This window comes from Pristiophorus japonicus, chromosome 15 (assembly GCF_044704955.1).
Source record: "Pristiophorus japonicus isolate sPriJap1 chromosome 15, sPriJap1.hap1, whole genome shotgun sequence".
Classification (NCBI taxonomy): domain Eukaryota; kingdom Metazoa; phylum Chordata; class Chondrichthyes; family Pristiophoridae; genus Pristiophorus; species Pristiophorus japonicus.
Genome location: NC_091991.1, coordinates 50,516,937 through 50,534,449, shown reverse-complemented (window position 1 = coordinate 50,534,449; position 17,513 = coordinate 50,516,937). Strand labels below are relative to the sequence as shown.

The window sequence follows — 17,513 nt, the reverse complement described above, 5'->3', positions numbered from 1 at the left end:
GACCTCTTTGCAATGCTGGCAGGAGGAAAGATGTTCACGAACCTGGATTTGACTTCAGCCTACATGACACAGGAACTGGAGGAATCATCGAAGGGCCTCACATGCATCAACATGCACAAAGATCTTTTTATTTATAACAGATGCCCGTTTGGAATTTGATCAGTGGCAGCAATATTCCAGAGAAACATGGAAAGCTTACTGAAGTCAGTCTCGCGCACCGTGGTCTTCCAGGACAATATCTTGGTCACAGGTCGGGACACAGTCGAGCATCTGTAGAACCTGGAGGAGGTTCTTAGTCGACTCAACCACGTGGGGCTCAGGTTAAAACGCTCGAAGTGCGTTATCCTGGCACCTGAAGTGGCGTTCTTGAGAAGGAGGATAGCAGCGGACAGCATCAGGTCCACCAACTCAAAGACAGAGGCAATCGAGAACGCACCGAGGTCACAGAACGTGACAGAGCTGCGGTCGTTTCTAGGACTCCTGAAGTACTCTGGTAACATCTTACCAGGTCTCAGCACACTGTTAGAACCACTCATGTCTTATTGCATAAAGGGGATGAATGGGCATGGGGCAAAAGCCAAGAAAATTGTTATGCTCAAACAAATTGCTTATGTTGTATGATCCATGTAAGTGTTTGGTACTAGCATGTGATGCGTCATCATATGGCGTCGGGTGTGTATTGCAACAAGCGAATGATTTGGGGAAATTGCAACTGGTTGCTTACGCATCCAGGAGTCTGTCTAAGGCTGAGAGAGCCGACAGCATGATTGAAAACAAAGCGTTAGCGTGTGTCTGTGGGATAAAGAAAATGCATCAACATCTGTTTGGGCTAAAATTCTAATTGGAAACTGACCATAAGCCACTCATATCCCTGTTTTCCGAGAGTAAAGAGATAAATACCAATGCATCGGCCCACATCCAGAGATGGGCCCTCACATTGTTTGCATACAACTACGCCATCCGCCACAGGACAGGCACAGAAAACTGCGCTGATGCTCTCAGTAGGCTGCCATTGCCCACCATGGGGGTGGAAATGGCGCAGCCCGCAGATTTAGCCATGGTTATGGAAACATTTGAGAGTGAACAATCACTAGTCACTGCCCGGCAGATCAAAACCTGGATGAGCCAGGACCCCTTTATGGGCCCAAGTTTCCACATAATTTGCGCCTGATTTTTAGGAGCAACTGGTGGAGAACGGACTATCTTAGAAATCGCAATTCTCCACATTTTTTTTTCTGCAGTTCTAGTCAGGTAGAACAGTTCTACTTTGGAACAGAATTTTTTCTTCAAAAGGGGGCGTGTCCGGCCACTGACGCCTGATTTGAAAGTTTCCACAGTGAAAACGTACTCCAAACTAAAGTAGAATGGAGCAAGTGAAGATTTTTGTAGAACTGAAAAAACCTGTTCTACACATTAAAAAATCAGGCGCAGGTTACAAATTAGGCGTCCAGAACGAGGTGGGGGGGGGGCGGGTGGGGGGAAGGGAAGTCATTAAATTCTATAATAAATCCTTATTTATACTTATACAAATATTATACAAATAAATCCAACCTGAATAAACATTTATATGCAAAGAAAAGATTAAATAAACCATCTTCCTACCTGTGTGAAAATGCTTCAGGCAGGCCTTTCAGGACCGAAGGCTGAACGGGCCGGGCCCGAGACCTCGGGCAGGGCCCATCCCCAGCACCAGATTTACAGGTAGGTGGCGTTGGGTTGGGTCGGGTCGGGGAGGTTCGGTTCGGTTCGGGTCGGGTCGGGGGGGGGGGGGGAAGGGAAGGAGAGAGAGAGAGAGAGAGAGAGAGAGAGAGAGAGAGGTGGGGGGGGAGGGAGAGAGAGAGAGGAGGGGGAGGGAGAGAGAGAGAGGGGGGGGAGGGAGAGAGAGGGAGGGGGAGGGAGAGAGAGGGAGGGGGAGGGAGAGAGAGGGAGGGGGGGGAGAGAGAGGGAGGGAGGGGGGGAGAGAGAGGGAGGGAGGGGGGAGAGGGAGGGGGGAGAGAGAGGGAGAGAGGGAGGGGGGAGGGAGAGAGAGAGAGAGGGAGGGGGGGAGGGAGAGAGAGAGGGAAGGGGGGAGGGAGGGAGAGAGAGAGAGAGGGGGGGGAGGGAGAGGGAGGGGGGGGGAGGTCAGGTCGGATCCATTCCGGGAGTTGGGTCGGGTCGGGTCCAGTGGGGGGGGGGGGGTCGGGTCGGGGGGCGAGAGCGCGCGTCGGGTTGGGTCCAGTCGGGGGGGCGGGGAGCGGGTACAGGAGCGCGGGTCGGGTCGGGTCCAGTCGGGGAGGTGGGGAGCGGGTACAGGAGCGCGGGTCGGGTCGGGTCCAGTCGGGGGGGCGGGGAGCGGGTACAGGAGCGCGGGTCGGGTCGGGTCGGGTCCAGTCGGGGAGGTGGGGAGCGGGAACAGGAGCGCGGGTGGGGTCGGGTCCAGTCGGGGGGGCGGGGAGCGGGTACAGGAGCGCGGGTCGGGTCGAGTCGGGTCGGGTCCAGTCGGGGAGGTGGGGAGCGGGAACAGGAGCGCGGGTCGGGTCGGGTCCAGTCGGGGGGGCGGGGAGCGGGTACAGGAGCGCGGGTCGGGTCGAGTCGGGTCGGGTCCAGTCGGGGAGGTGGGGAGCGGGAACAGGAGCGCGGGTCGGGTCGGGTCGGGTCGGGTCCAGTCGGGGAGGTGGGGAGCGGGAACAGGAGCGCGGGTCGGGTCGGGTCCAGTCGGGGGGGCGGGGAGCGGGTACAGGAGCGCGGGTCGGGTCGGGTCGGGTCGGGTCCAGTCGGGGAGGTGGGGAGCGGGAACAGGAGCTCAGGTCGGGTCGAGTCGGGTCGGGTCGAGTCGGGTGGGGGGGGGGGGGCGGAGCGGGAACAGGAGTGCGGGTCGGGTCCAGTCAGTGAGGCGGGGAGCGGGAACAGGAGCGCGGGTCAGTTGGGGGGAGGGGGGGAGCAGGTGTCGGGTCTGGTCCGGAGGCTGGGGGGGAGCGGGTGTCGGGTCTGGTCCGGAGGCAGGGGGGAGCGGGTGTCGGGTCTGGGCGGGGGGGGGGGGGGAAAGCAGCAGCTGGCCGTGGGAGGAGCCTTATTCACGAAGCCCCAGTGAGGCCATTCAGCCAGGGCTAGGGGCTGCGTGCTTCGGGGCCCCTCTCACACAGTTCGGCGCCTGGAGCTACTGCACTTGTGTGCCCACTGTAGCGCGCATGTGCAGAGGTCCCGGCACTGTTTTCAGTGCAGGAACCTGGCTCCGCCCCCCCACAGCTTGTGCTGCGCTGCGCTGAGGACCAGAGGACCTGCAGGGAGGTGGAGAATACCGAGGATTTTTTTAGGCACACTTTGTGGCGCGAAAAACGGGCGTCCAGGTCGGGACTGCGCCGTTCTAGGCGCGTGTGGAAACTTGGGCCCATTGTCCCGAGTCAAAAACTGTGTGCTTCACGGGAGCTGATCCAGTGTCCCAGTGGAAATGCAGGAAGAGATAAAGCCGTTCCAGCGACGCAAAGATGAAATGTCGATATAGGCAGACTGCCTTCTGTGGGGCAATCGAGTAGTGGTTCCCAAGAAGGCAGAGACACCTTCATCAGTGACCTCCACAGTACCCACGCAAGCATCGTAATGATGAAAGCAATCTGGTCATTTATTTAATTGCTGTTTGTGGAACCTTGTTGTGTGCAAATTGTCTGCCATATTTCATTTATTACAATAGTGATGACACTTCAAAAGTACTTCATTGATTGTAAATGATTTGGAAAGTCCTGAAATCGTGAAACGTGCTACTTAAGTGCCTTTCTTTTTTTTTTAAGGGCTCGGTGCACTGTGACAAGTGGCTTACCTCCTGACCTCTCAATGCCTCTCCAACATCTACAACTATTTTATAGTGAAAACTATAAATCAAGTGCTTCCCCCCTTAAAAGGGACATTAAAACCAACAAATTAAACCAATTAAACTTTTTACATTGTTGGATCAAATTAAAATTTGATTGCCGGGGGTGATGATGCACTCCAGTCCCTCTGGTGCCCACCTCTCGTGGAAGGCCGCTAGCATACCGGTGGACACCATTTGCTCCAACATCTACAAGGCTTAAGTTGGGAGTGCGATGTAATACTCACCACTGTGACTATTTGCACTGTGTTTTTTCTGTGCCTGCATCCTCTGGACTCTGCCCCCAATGCCTCTCGCGCATGCGCAGACTCCTTGAACCCGGAACCGGAAGTGGAGCCCCAATCTTCCGACGGGTCCTCATGGAGTCCACTGCTTAAACAATTTCTGCCGCTGAAGCCTGGAGCTGGATTTGCTTCCAGCCTTTGCATTATTTGGAACAGTTCCGTGGCCTTCTGTGGGAGAGAAAACATCGGAGGTAGTGGAAGAGAGAGGTGGCGGTTGGGGGGAGAAAGAGAGACAGACATGGGAGTGGGGGGGAGAGAGAGAGAGAGAGAGATACGGGAAGGAGAGAGAGAGAGACACACATGCAGTGGGGGGGGGGGGGAAGAGAGAGTGAGTCATGGGGACGGGGGTGAGGAGAGAGGGGGAGACACGGGGAGGGGGAGAGAGAGAGAGACACACACACAAGAGGGGGAGAGAGAAAGAGGAGGGGAAAACAGAGGGAGACGGGGGAGAGAGAGGAGAAGCGGGAAGGAGGAAGGAGGATTGGAGGGGAGAGATGGAACTCAGGGAAGATGTATCAAGTTCTTCCAGCCTCCTTTACACCCATACCAGATTTCTCAGAAAGCTCAGTGCATGAGTTACAAGGGACAGCGTTGGAGTGGATGAAATCCAGAAGTCACGACACTGTCACTTCATACCCAATAAATCTGTTAACAATCCATGACCCACACACAATCCCCCATCTATGGCGGGGGGGTGGGGGGAGCGAGGGAAGGGGTAAGGTCAGGAACTTAGGCTGGGGGTGGGTGGGCAGGAACTTGGGCGGGGGGAATGACCTTGGATTGAGGGTGTCAGGAACTTCGGCTGGGGGAGTTATGCACTGGGTCGGGGTCGGGGTCAGGAACTTTGGAGGCTTTTGCTGAGTTGGTGGAGCTCTATCATCACCAGGTTCTGAAGTCAGAATGGCTTGAGTTACACTTTGCAAAGTCACTTAGAACTTGGGCTGGGCGGTTCCAATTACACATTCCAGAGAAACTTCTGGGTGTGGCTTATCTTCCAAGGGGACCAATCAGCAATCAAGTCATGTGAAAATGGAGAGCCAATCAGAGCATTTTCACAATGCATCCAATGCTCACCACTTCCCAGGATGGGTCCGACTGCAACAACACTCAAGTTCAAAATCATCCAGTGCAAAGCAGTCCATTTGATCAGCGCCCTCCATTGAACTCAATATTCACCCCTCTATCACCAACTCACTATAGTTACAGTATGTATTATCCACAGGATGCACTGCAGCAACTCACCAAACTTGCTTCAATAGCATCTCCCTGCCCTGCGACCTTTACCGCCAAGAATGACAAAAGCAGCAATGCCACGGGAATATATTACCTCTAAATTCTTTTCCAAGTCACATACCATCCTGATATAGATACAGATTGCCTTTCCTTCATTGTCACTGGGCCAAAATCCTGTAATTCCCTGCCTAATGCCATTGTGAGAGTACCATCACTGGAGAACTACACTGGTTCAAGCAGAAGTTCCATCACTAAGAATGGGCAGTAAGTGTGGTCTTGCCAGCAACATCCACAATCCATGAATGAAAAACTTTGCAAGAGCTTGAATTCCAAATTAATATATTGCCACATTACAACAGTGACCACACTCTGAAAGTACTTCATTGGCTGTAAAGCGCTATGAGACGTCTGGTGGTTGTGAAAGGCACTATATAAATATAAGTCGTTCTTTTTTTCTTTTAACTGTTTTGCGTCCAGCTGTCACTTTGCTTGTAGCAACCAAATTGGGCAGGGTGGGAATTCCTATCAGGGCTACAATGGTTCTCCTAGATTAGGAAGAGGGAAAGCAATTCTTGTGAGGACAGGAAGTTAGGTGCAACTCATGCGTTATATTGGCAACTATCCTCATCCTGGACCTGCACTTTCTGACACAGACAGTGCTTCTTGGCCGTGTTTTTCTAATATCCTTTAGGACATAAGAATTAGGAGCAGGTGTCGGCCATACCGCACTGATCTTTGGCTGATCTTTGACCTCAACTTTACTTTCCTGCCCGATGCCCATATCCCTTGTTTCTCCAAGAGCCCAAAAATCTATTTATCTCAGCCATGAATATACTCAACGATTCAGCATCCACAGCCCTATGGGGTAAAGAATTCCAAAAGTTCGCAACCTGCTGAGTGAAGAATCAGCCTATATGTTACTCCAGTTCCATACCATGTGGTTGACTCTTTAACACCCTCAGGCGAAGAGAGATCATTACAACCTTGCCAGTGTTGTCCACATTCCAAGAATAAATAAAAAGAGAGGAAACATGAACAGCCATTTTTTTTTACCTTGCCGAAGAAATTTAACATTCCAATATCATGACTGCTCCATCCATCAGTCCAACCAAGAACATATGAACCTCAGAGTAGTTGTATTTTGTGCAATTAACTAAGAGGGAGTCATAAGGAGTCTTAAACCAAATATTGTGTATGTGTAAAGCGAAATCTCACTCTGTGCTTGTCATCATCTATAGAGCCATGGCTTAATACAATAGTTTTGTCATTTTATTTGGTCCGTATTTATAAATGTTATTTTCTACTAATACTTTTACAACTCCCCCTGCCCATCATCATGCCATACACAATTTCTCAGATAAGAGGGTAGGCACCCTTTTCATAGGCCCACTGTTAATGGTACTCCTGAGCTTTCTCCCAATGGGTGCAAAGAGCAGTGTAGAGGTGATTTATCAACTTCTTGGGCCTAAGTTTTAAAACATTTGTTCATGAGATGTGGGCATCACTGGCAAGGCCAGCATTTATTGTCTATCACTAATTGCCCTTGAGAAGGTGGTGGTGAACCGCCTTCTTGAACTGCTGCAGTCTGTGTGGTGAAGGTACGCCTATGGTGCTGTTAGGAAGGGAGTTCCAGGACTTTGACCCAGCGACGATATACTTCCAAGTCAGGGCTGTGTGCGACTTGGAGGGGAAATTGGAAGTGGTAGTGTTCCCATGCGCCTGCTGCCCTTGTCCTTCTAGGCGTTAGAGGTCGTGGGTTTGGGGGGTGCTGCCAAAAAAGCCTTGGTGAGTTGTTGCAGTGCATCTTGTTGATGGTACACACTGCAGCCACGGTACGCCGGTGGTGGAGAGAATGAATGTTTAAGGTGGTGGATGGGGTGCCAATCAAGCGAGCTGCTTTGTCCTGGATGGTGTCGAGTTTCTTGAGCATTGTTGGAGCTGCACTCATCCAGGCACGTGGAGAGTATTCCATCACACTCCTGACTTGTGCCTTGTAGATGGTGGAAAGGCTTTGGGGAGTCAGTAGGTGAGACACTCGCCACAGAATACCCAGCCTCTGACCTGCTTTTGTTGCCATAGTACCTATGTGGCTGGTTCAGTTAAATTTCTGGTCAATTGTAACCCCCAGGATGTTGATGATAGGGGATTCAGTGATGGTAATGCCATTGAATGTCAAGGGGCGGTGGTTAGACTCTCACTTGTTGGAAATGAGCATTGCCTGCCACTTGTGTGGCACGAATGTTACTTGCCACTTATCAGCCCAAGCCTGAATGTCGTCCAGGTCTTGCTGCAGGCGGGGATGGACTGCTTCATTACCTGAGGAGGTGCGAATAGTGCTGAACACTGTGCAATCATCAGCGAACATCCCCACTTCTGTCTTTATGATGGAGGGAAGGTAATTGATGAAGCAACTGAAGATGGTTGGGCCTAGGAAACTCTTGCAGCTATGTCCTGGGGCTGTGATGATTGACCTCCAACCACCACAACCATCTTCCTTTGTGCTAAGTATAACTCCAGCCAGTGGAGAATTTTCCCCCTGATTCCCATTGACTTCAGTTTTACTAGGGTTCCTTGATACCACACTCGATCAAATGCTGCTTTGATGTCAAGGGCAGTCACTCTCGCCTCACCTCTGGAATTCAGCTCTTTTGTCCATGTTTGGACCAAGGCTGTAATGAGGTCTGGAGCTGAGTGGTCATGGCAGAATCCAAACTGGGCCTTGGTGAGCAGGTTATTGGTGAGTAAGTGCCACTTGATAGCACTCCCGACGACACCTTCCATCACGTTGCTGATGATTGAGAGTAGGCTGATGGGGCGGTAATTGGCCGGATTGGATTTGTCCTGCTTTTTGTGGACAGTACATACCTGGGCAGTTTTCCATGTTGTCAGATAGATGCCAGTGTTGTAGCTCTTTTGGAACAGCTTGGCTAGAGGCACGGCTAGTTCTGGAGCACAAGTCTTCAGCACGACAGCTGGGATGTAGTCGGGGCCCATAGCCTTTGCTGTATTCAGTGCGCTCAGCTGTTTTTTGATATCATGTAGAGTGAATTAAATTGGCTGAAGACCGGCTTCTATGATGGTGGGGACTTCAGGGGGAGGCCAATATGGATCATCCACACAGCACTTCTGACTGAAGATGGTTGCAAACATTTGAGCCTCATCTTTTACACTCGCGTGCTGGGCTCTGCCATCATTAAGGGTGGGGATATTCATGGCGCCTCCCCCTCCCATTAATTGTTTTATAGTCCACCACTATTCACGATATGGCAGGACTGTAGAGCTTTGATCTGATCTGTTGGTTGTGGGATCGCTCAGCTCTTTCTATAGCATGCTGCTTCCGCTTTCAGCATGCATGTAGCCCTGTGTTGCAACTTCCCCAGGTTGGCCCCTATGGGCGCGTACGAGGTGCGCACGTGCCCATAGGGGCTGCGCAAGTTCCGGGTTTAAGCATGCACAGTGCATACGCTAAGACCGGAACTTGCGATCTGTTAAGAATTCTCTTGACAGATCACCTGCTTCCCCGGGAAAAGGGCCTCCGCAGGCGGCGAGTTTTCTGCCCAGTGAATGCCCTTGAAATTCTTATGCCTGGTAAAAGTAGGTGTAAGGCCTGCTTTTACCAGTGTAAGAGTTTTAAAATACAGAAAAATAATTTTTTATCAATCATTTATCCATTAAAAACCCTGTGCAATAAAGGTAAGTTTATTTTTAGCCCTGTTAAAATATGCACATTTATTTTTCAAAAAATTAAATTTTTGTTTTAAATATTTAATGAAATGCCATTTTAATTAATTTAAAATGTGTAATTTTTTTTTTTTAAATGTATTTGATGTGTAGAGTTATTTTTTTTATGTGGTCCCCATTCATAATTATGGTAGTTCTGTACATATGGAATCCCCATAAGCATGAATGGGGATTCCCTTCTTTGATTAGTTGTTGCATGCCCTCATGATCCCAGGGGTGCTTGCGAACCACATGCGCCCCTGTGATTCGTGGACCTCGGTGCAGCTCTACTCATGGATGCCCAGGAACCTCCGGGACCATCCTGTAAGTTCATCGACTTTTTGCAGGTCGGAGACAGCCGCCCATAGGGAGCTTCCGACCACAAATTCAGCACCAATATTTTCTCCTACTGCTTTTGGGGAAATCTTCATTCAACAATAATAGCTGAGGGCATGGCTTGATGGAGAATGTCTGCACACAAGAAATTACAGGTTTAAATCTGTGATCTGTGATCTATCACTGCACTCCACTGGTGTGGACATGAAATGAGGACCTGCTGATATTCACTTTCAAGGCTTAGAGAATGGCCACTTTGGCAAAGCAGAGGATGGGGACAAATGATTGTGGTACTGTATGTAGCAGGAGTCAGTACCTTGAGGTGTGTGTGTGTGTCTGTGCATGAAGAAAATGGTCAGTAGGTAATAAATTCACAGAATCATTCAGCACAGTAGGCCATTCGGCCCATCGTGCCTATACTGGCTCTTGAAGAGCTACCCAATTAGTTCCATACCCCTGCTTATTCACCATAGCTATGCAAATGTTTACTTTTCAAGTATACCTGTATATCCAATTTCTTTTGAAAGTTACTATTCAATTCGCTTCCTCCACCCCTTCAGGCAGTGCATTCCAGAGCATAACAACTTGCTCTCATCTCGCCTCTATTTTTTTTTGCCAATTATCTTAAATCTGTGTTCCCTGGTAACAGGCCCTCCTGGCAGTGGAACAATTTCTCCTTATTTACTGTATCAAAAGCCTTCATAATTTTGAACACCTATTAAATCTCCTCTTAACCTTCTCTGTTCTAAGGAGAACAATCCCAGAATAGAATTAAATAACTGAAATGGGATGTTGTCTTCTTTGCAAAATATTTTTGGCACAATTTGTGGAACATAAACGACAGAGTTTGTCATGCGGTGTCATTCTTCACCAAATATGTTCCCACCCACAGAGCCTCATTATTGTTTCTCTTTTGCTAATGGGCTGGGCAAGAAGGCTTCGTGCTAGTACTTATTTCTAAACTAAGAAAAAAAAGTCCAGCAGTCTCTAGAGCAATTTACATGACTCAACGAAACTTGCAATGTAATTTTACAATATTCCAGCTCCTTTTACATGGGGATTTTTGGTTGAACTTTTTTCTTCCACCTCCGATTTTCCCCTTCAGTTTTTTTTTTGCATCCTTTTCATGGGTGGGGGAATTCAGAGTAAGTTTTCCCCACTTTTTCCTGTAGATTATATCAGCTTGGCTGAGTTGGTCATGCTTTCACCTTGAATCAGACGGTTTGTAGGTTCAAGTCCCATCCAGGACTTAAGCAGATGATCTAGGGTGAAGCCTCTGTTCAGTACAGAAGGAATGCTGCTTTGTTAGAAGTGTCATATTGTGGAGGTGATATTAGACTACGGTTCTATCTGTTTGTCCAGATGAACATAAAAGATTCTGTGGCACTACTTAAAGAAGAGCAGGCACTGCTCCCAGTATCCTGGCCAACATTCATCCCCTTTTCCCATTGCTATTTGTGGGAACTTGCCATGGGCAAATTAGCTACCAAGTTTGGCACAAAACAGTGAGTACCCTTGAAAATGAAGGGCATGAAAGCTGCTGTATAAATGGAAATTCATTCTTTCCTACAAAGTAACAGTCTCTGCACTTCATAATAATTCATTGTGTGTGATCCACTTTGAAACTTCTTCGTTGGCTTGGTCTGATACGTCTGCAGCTGAGGACAGAGGTGCATGCACGTTCCTTGGATGTTGCTGATGCCCCCTTGAGTCAGGGCATGTTCGAGTGGGTTAATATTACCAAAAGATGGAATCAAATGGTCTAAAGGGTCTTCTTCATCCAAACCTACCTTTTTATCTGGAACCTGTCTGATGTCGGTGTGATGTTTTGATTTTGGAATACATATAAGCAAATACAATGAAAATAAAGCCAAGCCCTTTGATATTTATTTACTTACAGAAAACATTTCAAACAAATCACCATTTCTCCACAATTCAGAGCATCACTGTGAGTACGATATGTCATATCTAGAAAAGGAAGCTGCAACAACTCATATATGTGACTAATGTACCCTAACTGCACATATTTACTCTGCTACAAGTATAAATACAATATGAAAATCCAAGGATAACCAGAACAAATAAAACTTATCTTTTCTTTCTATCCAACTAAAAAGCATGTAGTGCTGATAAGTGCTTTAAACCATTTTATCACCAGGTTTTCATTGTCATTGCAATTTATTTCCCTTTCAGATAAACAGTTCAGCTTGTTTTTCAGGTAATAGTTCTAGGTTGTATCTCAAGAGCTACAATGAGATTGTAGCCAATATGTGTTCATACATAGGAATGTGAATATAGTGAAATATAGTGAACAGGAAATGTTAGTAACAAGATTAATGGATGAGGAAGACCATTCAACTCATGTTAATTCATCATAGAATTATATACCTCGATAAAATTACCTCTAAGACATCTCCTTTCCAGGCTGAAAAGCTCATCTCTACAGTTTTCCTCATAACTCAGACACCTGACACTAAGAATTAGCCTTCTGACTCTTCTCTGCACTATCTGCACCACGTGGAATCAATGTTCCCGTTAAGCTGTGCAGCCGTGTCTGGAGGTTCCATGCAGGCTGCTTGCCAGCTTCACATTGGAAAAACCACACATGCACAGTAATTTGAATGGGCCATGCAGCCCCTTAAAGGGGCTGTGCTCCTCCCCCCCGAAAAAATAGAGGGAACATTACTTGGAATGTATCCCTGATTTCTCGGTGGCCAGAACCGGACAGAGTACTCAAAATACTGTCTGACTAGACCCCTGTACGGTTTGATTATGACTTCTAGTCTACTGTTTGGCTATGTAGTTCAACATTCGATTGGCTTAGTTGATTGTTCTTCTACATTGGTTGGACATGTTGAGCAGTGAATCTGCTAAGACTCCTGGACTCTTTCAACCTCAACCGTGGTTATTTTAAGACCATTCATGGAATACATGTGTCACCAATTTTTCCTTCCTATGTGCAGTAATTTACACTTCATAGCTCACGACAGGGTATACTGCTGCCTCTGGACTTGGACATGCATTGCTCCTTGGTGCAGGGCAGAGGAGACCAGAAACATCAGCCCTACTGTTTGTAATTAAATGTTGTCAGACATGACGCAGTTTCTTTATTGCCCAATTCTCTCCCTCTCTCTGCATGTTGCAGTAACCCATACAAGGGTACAGTTTGTCAGACACCAGTAGCCCTTTTGTACATCACCTAATTGATCTTGGGGGGGGTGGGTCACAGCTGAGCTTTATGCTGTTCTCACCTGTCGTCCCACTCAAAATCACTTTCCAGCAGAGGTAACTAGACTGTAATCAGTTGTCTAAAATCCTGACTGTTTCACTGTCTGGCCCAGAAGCACAGAGGACAATTGTTTCACCCCTAATACCACCCCAGCTGAGATCAGATAACTCAGTAGAATCTAAGTATCAAATCTGTAAGCTTCCTGGTCTGTATGTCTCAGCACCACACCAAGTAGTGCATTTCTCAACAGAGCCAACACTTGGTTATATTCGATAAAATTTGTGTTTACTTGCCAACCTAGAAAGTGTGTATTATCACACAAGAATCTCTTTCCACTCTATTCTTGGTTTTGTTTTATTTTTATAACTTCTAGTCTAAATAGTGAACAAGTTTAAATGAAATTATTTTGTTCATTATTTTAATGGGGACATTTACCAGTTTAATTTAAACCACCATGCCTAGGCTGCAGACAATAATATAAAATACATGTGACACAGCACAGAACAAAAGTCCAGAATCCAGCAACAGTTTCAATGTCACATCTGTTTTGTAGAGTTGGGCATTTCTGTGCTTTGCATATTAATGCTCTCTGTTGGGCAATCCTTCTGCACATAAAGTCTTAACTGAGTTAATTGGAACTGTTCCCAGGTTAGGTTGGGAGTGAGACATACATTTCAATGGAATCAAAATGAATGTGTCCATTGGATAGCCCTCTACTTTGTTTTGGTTCATCTAAGATGTCAAAATGATTCAGAAAATGTCATTAAAAATTCCCCATACGTGTAAAATTCCCTGCACTTAAATGCTGCTAAGAGCAGGGCTCGCTTAGAATTTCCCTCAATGATAAATACAGATTTGTTTAGTCCTTCTAGAAAGCAAGAAAGGGCAAAGTATGGTTAGAGTATTGGAACTTTAGAGTATTTTGAAGAATTCTGTTTTATTAAATAAACTTAAGGTCCCAGTAATTTTAATTTTTCATTTTTAAACTTGATATTTCCACACCCTCTGTAAAATTAGCTGAAATAGGGGGAACTGAATGATACAGTGGGTTAGCACATTACCTTTTCACCTCAGACCTGGATTTGAATGAAGCCTTGACATAGGATAAAAATCTTCTTTCTTTGCTGGCTAAAAGGTTTCCAAATGAAACAACATCTATAACCATAAAAATAGGACCTACACTGGATCTTGTACCTGTCTCATCACTTGCTCGCCGGCAGCACTACATTCCCATTTGAAATGGACAGAGCAAGGTATATATCACTTTTTACTTTCAGGTTTGAAAGTTTTTTTGTGCTCATCATATTGCTTTATATGTTTTTGTTGCATTATTTTTTGTTGCTGTTTAGATCTTTTTGCATTGCATTGGATATGATAGCCCAAAGGTTATGGTACTGGACTAGCAACCCAGAGAATTCAAATCCCACCAAAGCAAGTTGTAAAACTGAATTTAATAATCTGGTAATTCACTCCTCTCTTGGCCAGACTCCCATGCTCCACATTCTGTCAACTTCAGCTCGTCAACACTCCACTGTCCATATCCTATCCTGCACCGTATCCCACTTACCCCTGTCATCGCAGACTTACATTGGCTTCTGGTCCCCCAATTCCTCAAATTTAAAAATTCATACCCATGTTTAAATCCCATCATGGCCTCATTCCGCTCTATCTCTTAACTTCCTCCAGCCCTCCAACACCCCCAAACTCTGTTCCTCTGACTCTGGCCTCCTGTGCATCCCTCCTCCCTTCGCCCCACCATTGGCGCTCGTGCCTTCAACTGTGTTGGCCCCACGCTCTGTAATTCCCTCTCTAAACCTCTTCACCACTCTCTCCACCATAAAGTCACTCTTTTAAACCTACCTCTTTGACTAAGATTTTAGTCACCCGTCCTAATATCTCCTGCTTTGGTTCGGCATCCATTCTTTTGATGAAGTGCCTTGGGATATGTTAAAGAGACACAATAAATGCAAGTGTTGTTATTGTTGTCGTTGTAGTAGTAATAACTCTAAAAGCAGCAGACTGTGGTCAGAGCTAAGTGGTCCCAGACCAGAGATCAAATCAAAACTGTAACCCTACCACATCCAGTAGAGTATGCTGATGAACAATCAGACAACAAACAGGAAGAGGTTTACTTAAGATTTCTATCTTCAATCATGGCAAAGCCCATCATTTGAGGCAAGTGACGAGGCTTAAGTGTTTGCATGTATTTTCAGTCAAAAATGCTCAGTGAATAATCCTACTTAGTCTACTCCTAAGGTTCCCACCATCATTGATGCAAGCGTCCAGCCAATTTAGTTGACTCCACACATTGACAAGTGACTGACTAAATTAAATGTAGTAAACGCTGTGGGCACTGATAACATCTTAGGTTTAATGTGAAGACTTGCGCACCAGAATTAGCTAGCTCCTTATTCAATCTGTTCCAGTGCAGCTAAAACACTGACATATACCTGACAATGTGGATAATTGCCCAGGTGTGTTCGTTCCTTAAAAAGTAGAACAAATCTAACCTACAACAACAACTTGCATTGATATAGCAACTTTAATGTAGTAAACCGTCCCAAAGTACTTCACAGGAGTGTTAGCAAACAAAATTTGACACCGAGCCACATAAGGAGCTATCAGGACAGCTTGGTCAAAGAGATAGGTTTTAAGGAGCTTCTTAAAGGAGGAGAGGGAATTTCAGAGCCTAGGGTTCAGGGAGCTAACGGCACGGATGCTAATGGTGGAGCAATTAAAATCAGGTATGTGCAAGAGAAACATAGAAATTAGGTGCAGGAGCAGGCCATTCGGCCCTTCAAGCCTGCACCGCCATTCAATAAGATCATGGCTGATCATTCAACTTCAGTACCCCTTTCCTGCTTTCTCTCCATACCCCTTGATCCCTTTTTCCGTAAGGGCCATATCTAATTCCCTCTTGAATATATCCAATGAACTGGCCTCAACAACTTTCTGGTTAACCACTCTCTGAGTGATGAAGTTTCTCCTTATCTCGGTCCTAAATGGCTTACCCCTTATTCTTAGACTGTGACCCCTGGTTCTGGAACTCCCCAGCAACGGGAAAATTTTTCCTGCCTCTAACCTGTCCAATCTCATCAGAATTTTATATGTTTCTATGAGATCCCCTCTCATTCTTCTAAACTCCAGTGGATACAAGCCCAGTTGATCCAGTTTCTCCTCATATGTCAGTCCTGCCATCCCGGGAATCAATCTGGTGAACCTTCGCTGTATTCCCTCAATAGCAAGAACGTCCAACCTCAGATTAGGAGACCAAACCTGAACACAATATTCCAGGTGTGGCCTCACCAAGGCTCTGTACAACTGCAGTAAGACCTCCCTGCTCCTATACTCAAATCCTCTAGCTATGAAGGCCAACATGCCATTTGCCTGCTTCACCGCCTGCTGTACCTGCATGCCAATCTTCAATGACTGATGTACCATGACACCCAGGTCTCGTTGCACCTCCCATTTTCCTAATCTGTCACCATTCAGATAATATTCTGTCTTCCTGTTTTTGCCACCAAAGTGGATAACCTCACATTTATCCATATTATACTGCATCTGCCATGCATTTGCCCACGCACCTAACCTGTCCAAGTCACTCTGCAGCCTCTTAGCAATCTCCTCACAGCTCATACCGCCACCCAGCTTAGTGTCATCTGAAAACTTGGAGATATTACATTCAATTCCTTCATCTAAATCATTGATATATGTTGTAAATAACTGGGGTCCCAGCACTGAACCCTGCGGCACCCCCACTGGTCACTGCCTGCCATTCTGAAAAGGACCCGTTTATTCTGACTCTCTGGTTGACAGACAGGAAGCAGTTCTCTATCCACGTCAATACATTACCCCCAATACCATGTGCTTTAATTTTGCACACTAATCTCTTGTGTGGGACCTTATCAAAAGCCCTTTGAAAGTCCAAATACACTACATCCACTGGTTCTCCCTTGTGCACTCTACTAGTTACATCCTCAAAAAACTCTAGAAGATTTTTCAAGCATGATTTGCACTATTTCTAGGGCCACTTCCTTAAGTACTTTGGGATGTAGCCTATCAGGCCCTGGGGATTTATCGGCCATCAATCTCATCAATTTCCCTAACACAATTTCCTGACTAATAAGGATTTTCTTCAGTTCCTCCTTTTTGCTAGACCCTCGAACCCCTAGTATTTCTGGAAGGTTATTTGTGTCTTCCTTCGTGAAGACAGATCCAAAGTATTTGTTCAATTGGTCTGCCATTTCTTTGTTCCCCATTATAAATTCACCTGATTCTGACTGCAAAGGACCTACGTTGGTCTTCACTAATCTTTTTCTCTTCACATATCTATAGAAGCTTTTGCAGTCAGTTTTTATGTTACCAGCAAGCTTCCTCTCATACTTTATTTACCCCCTCCTAATTAAACCCTTTGTCCTCCTCTGCTGAATTCTAAATTTCTCCCAGTCCTCAGGTTTGCTGCTTTTTCTGGCCAATTTATATGCCTCTTCCTTGGATTTAACACTATCCTTAATTTCCCTTGTTAGCCACGGTTGAGCTACCTTCCTCTTTTTATTTTTACACCAGATAGGGATTTACAATTGTTGAAATTCATCCATGTAATCTATAAATGTCTGCCATTGCCTATCCACTGTCAACCCTTTAAGTATCATTTGCCAGTCTATCCTAGTCAGTTCACGTCTCATACCATCGAAGTTACCTTTCCTTAAATTCAGGACCCTAGTCTTTGAATTAACACTGTCACTCTCCATCTTAATCAAGAATTCTACCATATTATGGTCACTCTTTCCCAAGGGGCCTCGCACAACAAGATTGCTAATTTGTCCTCTCTCATTACACAACACCCAACCTAGGATGGCCAGCTCTC

General features: G+C 46.4%; 1 long non-coding RNA gene across 1 annotated transcript in view; it reads right to left on the bottom strand.

The window, feature by feature from the left end:
* Positions 1–17,513, bottom strand: part of LOC139280749 (uncharacterized) — a 30,405-nt gene that overhangs the window by 10,909 nt on the left and 1,983 nt on the right. The window contains exon 2 of the long non-coding RNA XR_011596756.1: positions 4,072–4,296. This is a non-coding gene — a long non-coding RNA (uncharacterized lncRNA). The remainder of the gene's footprint in view (positions 1–4,071; positions 4,297–17,513) is intronic.